Source organism: Cynocephalus volans, chromosome 17, assembly GCF_027409185.1.
Source record: "Cynocephalus volans isolate mCynVol1 chromosome 17, mCynVol1.pri, whole genome shotgun sequence".
Lineage (NCBI taxonomy): Eukaryota > Metazoa > Chordata > Mammalia > Dermoptera > Cynocephalidae > Cynocephalus > Cynocephalus volans.
This window is the reverse complement of record NC_084476.1, coordinates 44,160,907-44,169,812: the sequence shown is the minus strand read 5'-3', so window position 1 is coordinate 44,169,812 and position 8,906 is coordinate 44,160,907. Positions and strand designations below refer to the sequence as shown.

General features: G+C 40.2%; 1 pseudogene; it reads left to right on the top strand.

Annotated features, from left to right (window-relative positions):
* Positions 1 to 495: 495 nt before the first annotated feature.
* Positions 496 to 1,489, top strand: LOC134365936 (L-lactate dehydrogenase B chain-like; annotated as a pseudogene).
* The last annotated feature ends 7,417 nt before the right edge of the window (positions 1,490 to 8,906 follow it).

Here is an 8,906-nt window from a genome sequence, read left to right as displayed (position 1 = left end):
ACACCTTTTTTGGATATAACTCTTTAATAACTCTTCCTATTTCTTGCATGACTAGTGCACCACTTTTTCATTTCTTCTAGAATAAGCTTTTGGTGATTTATGTTTAATGCTGTGAAGAAAAAATGTATTCATCATAATTTTTCTTAGAGACAGAATTAAATCAATTAGTCCACTCCGTAGAGAATGTGAGACTGTAAGCAAGCCTGACTGTGGGAAAAATAATAATGCCTGAAAAAAGAAGCCAGGAATTTCTTGTTTACACCTGCAAGAAAATGAAGAGAGAGGGGAGAGAAACAGAGCAGAGATGAGAAAAAGAAAGATGGCAGACAGCTATGTAGTGTATGATTAAACCCCTTCCCATTGCTCTTGAAATAAACAGAAATAGTCTATATGCAATAAAGCACTTCACGCCCAAGGAGACACACGCCGCAGACATTGTCTCCTTCTCAGGACTGTTACACAGCACTCTTTAGAGCCCTCTCTCTCCTGTGCACAATGGCAACTCTTAAGGAAAAACTGATTGCAGCAGTTGCGGAAGAGGAGGCAATGGTACCAAACAATAAGATCACTGTAGTGGGTGTTGGACAAGTTGACATGGCCTGTGCTATCAGCATTCTGGAAAAGTCTCTGGCTGATGAACTTGCTCTTGTGGACATTTTGGAAGATAAGCTCAAAGGAGAAGTAATGGATCTGCAGCATGAGAGCTTATTCCTTCACACATCTAAAATTATGGCAGAGAAAGATTACTTTGTGATCGCGAATTCTAAGATTGTGGTGGTTACTGCGGGAGTCCATCAGCAAGAGGGGGAGAGTCATCTCAACGTGGTGCAGAGAAATATTAATGTCTTCAAATTCATTATTCCTCAGATCATCAAGTACAGTCCCGATTGCATTATACTTGTGGTTTCCAATCCAGTGGACATCCTTACATATGTTACTTGGAGACTAAGTGCAATACCCAAGCACCGAGTGACTGGAAGTGGCTATAATCTGGATTCTGCTAGATTTTGCTATTTTAAGGCTGAAGAGCTTGGCATTCATCCCAGTAGCTGTCATGGTTGGATTCTGGGAGAACATGGTGACTCGAGGGTGGCTGTGTGGAGTGGAGTGAACGTGGCAGGTGTTTCTCTGCAGGAACTGAATCCAGAAATGGGAACGGACAGTGATAGTGAGAATTGGAAGGAAGTACATTAAATGGTGGTTGAAAGTGTCTATGAAGTCATCAAGCTAAAAGGGTACACCAATAGGGCCAGTGGATTACATGTGGCTGATCTCACTGAATCCATGTTGAAAAATCTATGCAGGATTCATCCAGTGTCAGCAATGGTGAAGGGGATGCATGGCACTGAGAATGAAGTCCTCCTGAGCCTTCGTGTATCCTCAATGCTCAGGGATCAACCAGTGTTATCAACCAGAGGCTGAAGGATGATGAGGATGCAGAAGTGCAGAGACCCTGTGGGACGTCCGGAAGGACCTCAAAGACCTGTGACTACTGAGTTCTAGGATGGTAGAAATTTTAAAACTACAGTGTGATTAACCGTGAGTCTTTAGTTTTCGTCCACATTCAGAGACCACAGTTTGCTTTTATCGTCATTAATATGTGAATTGGGGCTCACAGAATTAAAGCCCATGCTTGGTTTAATGCTTGCAAAATGAGCCCTTAAACAAATAAAATTAACAATTGTAGTGTGCTTCTAAAAAAACAAATAAGAATAAAACACTTAACAACAGCTGACATCTAATGAGCTCTTACTATGTGCCAGTCACTTTTCTAAGCACTGAATATATTCTCATATTAGTTCATCAATACTCGTTACAACTCTGAGGTAAAAATTATTATTACCACTGTTTTCTAGATGAGGAAACTGAGGCACAGAGGGGTTAAATGTTTTTCACATGTCACACAACTACTAAAAGGTGGAGTCAGGATTAAAACCCAGGATTCAAAGGCAGTTTGACTCCAGGGTCTGAACTCTGTAGCCATCATAGTCTGGAGCAGGACTGAGAAAACTACTACCCCAGGCCAAATATAGCCAGGGGTCTGTTTTTATATATCCAGAGAGTGAAGAACATTTTTTGCATTTTTAAAAGGTTGAAAAAATAAAAAGAGGGAGGCTCATTAAAGAAAAAGTTTCCCAACTCCTGCTCTAGTGCCCGGCTGTGATATGAGTGATTGTCATGTAGAAACTGGAAAAGGGGCAGATTGATTCATGCTGGATGTTGCTGGGAAAATAAGGACAACCCACATGGATGCAGGAGTGTGGACGCTTAGAAAAATAGGAAGAAGATACAAAATCTCAAAGCACAAGGAGGTCTTCAGATTGTCACAGCAATAGAAGTGGCATTTGAATAAAAATCAACCAAAGCTCTGGGGGTGGAAGCTACAGCTGATATAAGTGTTATATATATTCTTCAGAAATTGTCTGTCTCATGAGTTTTGAAATTATTTACATAGAACCCACACACCTACAGCCATCTGATCTTTGACAAAGGCTCCAAGCCTATATGCACTGGGGAAGGGACTGCCTCTTCAGCAAATGGTGCTGGGATAACTGGATATCCATATGCAGGAGAATGAAACTAGACCCGTACCTCTCACCATATACCAAAATCAACTCAAAATGGATTAAGGAATTAAATATACACCCCGAAACAATAAAACTCCTTAAAGAAAACATAGAGGAAACACTCCAGGAAGTAGGATTGGATACAGACTTCATGAATATGACCGCAAAAGCACAGGCAACCAAAGGAAAAATAAACAAATGGGATTATATCAAACTAAAAAGCTTCTGCACAGCAAAAGAAACAATTGACAGACTTAAAAGACAACCAACAGAGTGGGAGAAAATATTTGCAAAATATACATCTGACAAAGGATTAGTATCCAGAATATAAAAGGAACTCAAGCAACTTTACAGCAAAAAAACAAGTAGCGCACTTAAAAAATGGACAAAGGAGCTGAATAGGCATTTCTCAAAGGAGGATATATGAATGGCCAACAGACACATGAAAAAATGCTCAACATCACTCAGCATTTGGGTAATGCAAGTCAAAACCACACTGAGATACCTTCTCACCCCAGTTAGGATGGCTAAAATCCAAGAGACTGAGAATGATAAATGCTGGTGAGGTTGCGGAGAAAAAGAAACCCTCCTACACTGTTGGTGGGACTGCACAATGGTGTAGCCTTTATGGAAAATGGTATGGAAGTTCCTCAAACAGTTACAGATAGATCTACCATACAACCCAGCTGTTCCACTGCTGAGAATATACCCAGGGGAATGGAAATCATCATGCCAAAGGGATACCTGTACTCCCGTGTTTATTGCAGCACTATTTACAATAGCTAAGAGCTGGAACCAGCCCAAATGTCCATTATCAGATGAGTGGATACGGAAAATGTGGTACATCTACACAATGCAATACTACTCAGCTATAAAAAAGAATGAAATACTGCCATTTGCAGCAACATGGATGGACTTAGAAAAAAATTATATTAAGTGAAATAAGTCAGGCACAGAAAGAGAAATACAACACATTCTCTAAATAAATACACAAACAGACGGGGGCAGTGGGGAAGAAGACACAGCAATCACAATTCCTTGAACTTGTTAAGACGAGTGAACATATGATGTTGATGGGTGGGAGGGGGGAGAGGGAGAAGGGAGGGAGGAATCGGTAAAGTGACACGAAGATCAACTACATTGTATATTGATAAAATAAAAAAAATATATAATAAAAAATGTGAAATAGCAAAAGAAAAAAAAAGAATTGTCACTGGGTCCAATCTTAAAAAAAAAGAAGAAATTGTCTTGTGAGTTTTGAAAGTATTTACACAGAACATTTCACAGTACCGTATTAAATTTTTAATATCCATATTTGTAGTTATATTCCTTAGCAACATTTGCATATTTTAGCTCATTTTTATTTAATTTGTCAAAAATTTGCATATTTTTTTCCCCAAAGATTATCTCTTTCTGGAGACAGCCACAGTCAGGGACCACACTGTCTTTTTAAGGTGTGTGGACCAGGAGGAGGCAGGGAAGGCAGAGTCAGAAATCTTTTTGAGCTGATTTTTGAGAAGTCCATTCCAATACTCAACAATACTAAATACCTGCAGATGGAGCTTGGAATATATACCCTGACTATTAGCCCATTGTTGAATGGCATTTCTCACAAAAGGGGCACCATTGTCAGACTGCAAAAGTCAAGCATATGACACAGACTAGTCTCAAGAGCCACAATGGAATGGCCAGAGTTGGCTGACTGGACTGGAAAAGCATGCTCTGAAAAAGTGTCAAGAGCAATGAGACACCCCCAGTAGCCCCAAGAGGAAGTCAAAGGTCTGATGTAGTCAATGTGCCAGGAGTAGACAGGGTGATGCCTGTGCAATGTGACCTCCTTCAACACGAGACAAACAGGCCAACCCTTGGCAGGAGTCACAAGTCTGGCACACATTGGTGGCTTCTTCATTAGAAACATATAACACTTTACTTGTGCCCAGTCAATGATGGTACTTGTGTTGCCACCTCTAGTATGATGATGAATCCAGGTGGCAGTGGCAGTGATCTGGACACTGCAGACTAGATCAGCAACTTTATTTCAGGTGGTATCACTGGAGAACAAGCTATTAATATGGACATCTAAGACAACTGACCTAGATATCCATCAGCCATGGTTGGTTCCCACAGTTCATACCCTCAAAGAGGTGGGGGTGTCTTTAATCTGTCAGTCTATAGTCTTCCAAGTAGCAAATCAGATAGCACACCAGACAGCTAAATCATTGGCAATATGCCAAGAGTTGGTAAAATATAAGTTTACCATGGGAGGCATTGGCCAGACTTGCTTAGAATGGCCTTGAGTTCTGCCCACTGAGTAGACAACCCACACCAGTTTTCAAGACGGCATCTATGGAGCAGCAGTTGAACAGCTGCCGCAGCCCAGTGGACAGCAACAGGTTTCAATTTGTCCAAACCATCAGTTAAGGCCCAGGCATTAAGGTGAACCCTCCATAATCGAGGGCCTCATTGATCCAGTGGCCTTACTTTAGGTGTTACAATGGGAATAGTTTCTCCAAAGTGATGGCTGCCACTTTTTCATGTAAACTGAAGAGCTTTTGGGACTAGGCCAACTATGTCCTTGAATATACAATTTCCATTTGATAAGTGAGGTGTACTGCCCCTTTTTCCTTATTAGTTGTCAAATCTGAGTTTACCCACCCCAAAATGCGGACATCAGGCTTCAAAGTCACAAAGCCTCTATGGGTAAAGGGCTCAGCTTAAACAGGAGCTCAGCAATAGGACAATAGCTGCTCCCCTTTTTCAAAGAGGTGTACTTGGTACCTGCATCAGGCAGGTGACAATGTTGTTACTAGGAAATTGCCTCTGTAAGTACTGCAGCCATCAAGTCTTTAATGTTGTGACTTCCATTTTTTCTCAGATTTTACATTCTTTTTGCTGGACATTGGGAAGAGAACAAAGATTACCTCTCCACATGCCACAGTCCCTGAATGGAAGAATCTGTTCTGGACTTCATGAGCATTCACAATACAAGCATGGAAAACATGAATACTAATTATACACTCAGCAGTGAAAGACACAACAGTACACTGAAGTAGCCCAAGAGGTCCTTCCTATGAGGTCACTTTAATTTCCCTTTTTAACATAAAACATTGCCCAAACTCCATCAGTTGATTTTTGGGCACTTACCACCCTATAGCAGTGTTCTCATCCTTGGCACTATTGACAATTGGGGCAGGATAATTCTCTGTTTGGGGGGCTGTCCTGTGCACTGTAGTGTTTGGCAGTATCCCTGCTCCTACCTACTAGATGCCAGCAGAACACAAAACCCCGGTTGTGACAATCAAAAATGTCTCCAGACATTGTCAAATGTCCCCTGGGTGGGAAGAGGGGACAAAATCATCCTGGCTGAGAACCACTGCCCTACGGCAACATGGACAAGAAATCTAACAGGCAAAGCAGGGGCTCTAGCAATAGCTGCTGGAGCAAGAAGTGAGGGAATGCAGGAGGGAGGAGAGGAAGATAGACTGTGGAACATCGCTTTTTTTATCCTTTGTTTCTTCAAACCAGCTCACCCCACAGTCCTTAGTGACTTTAGACACCCTTGTGCACAGCTCCCCCTCCATCCGTGAAACTGGGTAGGATTATGACCAGCATCTATATTCAATAGAGCTAAAAATATGTGAGTTCCTCTCCTCCTTGACGTTCCCCAGCATACTCAGCTTTTTTAAAAAGCAGCTGAGGAAGATGTACAGGGGAAGGGGAGGTTCAGGAGGTATAGAGGGAAGGAGCAATTCTATGCCCCTTAGCAAGGCTTGCATCAACTTTCGGTTTCAAACGGGTAAAAGCGACTGGGGCTCATCCAAATGAACATCTGGCTTTAGTCCTTGTAAAGGTCTATCTACTTTTTGCTGATATCATTTATTTAAGGTTTGGGGACCCCTTGACTCAGCAGATACAGCCACCTTGGGCTGCCCCATTTTCACTACCCCATTGTCATATAATGTCCCTTCCTCCTGCAGACTGAGCACAAAGCACTATTTGGGTTGATTGTTTCAATCTCTGGCAACTTAGCCTCTAAACATTTATTAACAGGTTGGACACTGGGGGAAACTTACTTTCCTCCTTGCTCACCGCTGGGCTGAGAACATTTGCTACTGGATCCTGGAGAGTCTTCTCATGCCTACCAGCACAGACACTGGGGTCTTCCAGAAAGGCATGTCTCTGTCACCACCCCATCTTGTCACCAAACTGTCAGAGTCTGGGATTTTACCCTACATATAAGCTAATAATTTAGCCTGTTATTGTTTCATGGATGTTGGCAGAAGAGGCTCTTGGGTCAGAGATAAAGTACTTTATTCCTCATGCATAGCAAGTAGCATAAAAATAATGTTGCATCTGTTCCCTTTGCCCTCAAATCCCGTGGAGACAACAGGTAGAGGCCCAGATGAAATGCTGTGAATTAAGTGTTTGCTTTGTAGCTAAGGAAAAATGAGATTGGGAAACCCACTGCTATTATAGTAACTGAAAGATCTGTCAGAAAGAAATACTCAGAATGAAAAGCAAAGTGACTAGAGAATGGAAAACATAAGAGACATAGAAATTACAGTAAGACAGTCTAACATATATGAAATTGTCATCCCATAAAGAAAGGAGACAGAATGGGACAGAATCAATATTTAAAGAGACAATGGTTAAATTTTTTCCAACAATACTGAAATATATTAATCCACAGATTCAAAAAGTCCTATGAATCCCAGAGAATAATAAAAGAAATTTATGGAAAATTCAATCTGGTGAAAACCAAAGACAATAGAAGATTATAAAGGTAGCTAGAGAAAAAGAAAAATTACCTCCAGAGGAGGAAAATTTAGGCTGACAATGGACTTCTCAACAAAAGCTATAGAAGCCAGAAGACACGAATTGATATTTTTAAATGCTGAAAGAAAATAACTGCCAAGCTAGAATTTAATATCCAGAAAAAATATCCTTCAAGAATGACACTAGTATATAACACCAAATTCAAGGGTTCAGATCACTTACTGGCCAGCTGCCAAAAACAAAAAACAAAAGAACAAACAAACAAAAAAAGAATGACAGTAAAAGAAAGACATTTCTCAACAAATGAAACCTGAGAAAATTTGTCACCATCAGATCCACTAGAAGAAATACTAAGGGTATTATTCAAACAGGAGAAAATAATCCCAGAAGGAAAATTAGACATGCAGGAAGGAATGGAGAACAACAAAAATGGTAAATGTATGCTTAAATATAAATAAACATAACCTACATGAAACAACAATAATAATGTCTTGAACAGTTAGAACCTATGGGTATAAAAATACAAGATAACAATAGCATAGAATTTTTTTTTTTTAAAGGTAAATGTAGTTAGAATTTTGTAAGAACCTGACATTGTGCAAGAAAATATAAAAGTAACAATTAACATTAGATTTTGATATGACAAAGATGAATGCTGTAATATTTTGAGTAAACATTAAAAGACTATCAAAAGAGCTCTGAGAAAATAATAATAACAATAAATCTTCAGTGCTCCCGGGGTAGGGATTAATCATAGTCATTTTTGAACCCATCATACCAACCTCCTAGCAGAGCCGGTTTATTCACCAAATAAATTTCTTCTCTCTACTCTAATTTCTAGGGTATTCAGTAAGTGTAAAATTAAGGGACAGGGGGCAGATTTCTTAATCCATTAATGTTTTCTTCTCACCATACATTCCCTTAAGGCTAACAACAACAGTCCTCTCAGCTTTTCACGTTGACAAGGTGTTTGCTGCATTTTCACATTCCATCAACAGAGGGCAGTAGCTGACCATCATCTTGTTTGCCTATCCTTGGTACTTTCAAGGATGAACTTGGAATAGACACAATGTATCTTTCTGTGTTGTTGGTTGTTGCTGTTTCCTCCCACCAAGCATGGGGGAAGGGGAGAGAAAGCTAGGATTTTTTTCGTTTTAAAAAGCACTTAAATTGACATGTGAAAGCATTCTCTCCATAAACCAGAAATAGAAATGAGACAAATGTGTGACACATTTGCTGTTTTTTCTACTCTCATTTGTGAATGTAACCATATCATTTTTCTTGGAAAAAAATTAAATAAATCAATAGCGGCAGGCTCAGAACATGACATCCAATCACACTGAATAGATTTAATGTACTAATCCTGCAGAATACTTCCCTCTCCACCCCGGAAAAAAAATAAAATAAAAATGACACATTGGAAAAGCATCCGGTAAATTGACATCTGTGAAAGATGGTACCAGACAGTTAGGAATTATGCACCAGTCCAAAATTTCACACTGGAGCTGTCTCTGATTTCTGACACCTCCATCCCCCAGAACGAGAACTATCTTTTCCTGGGTG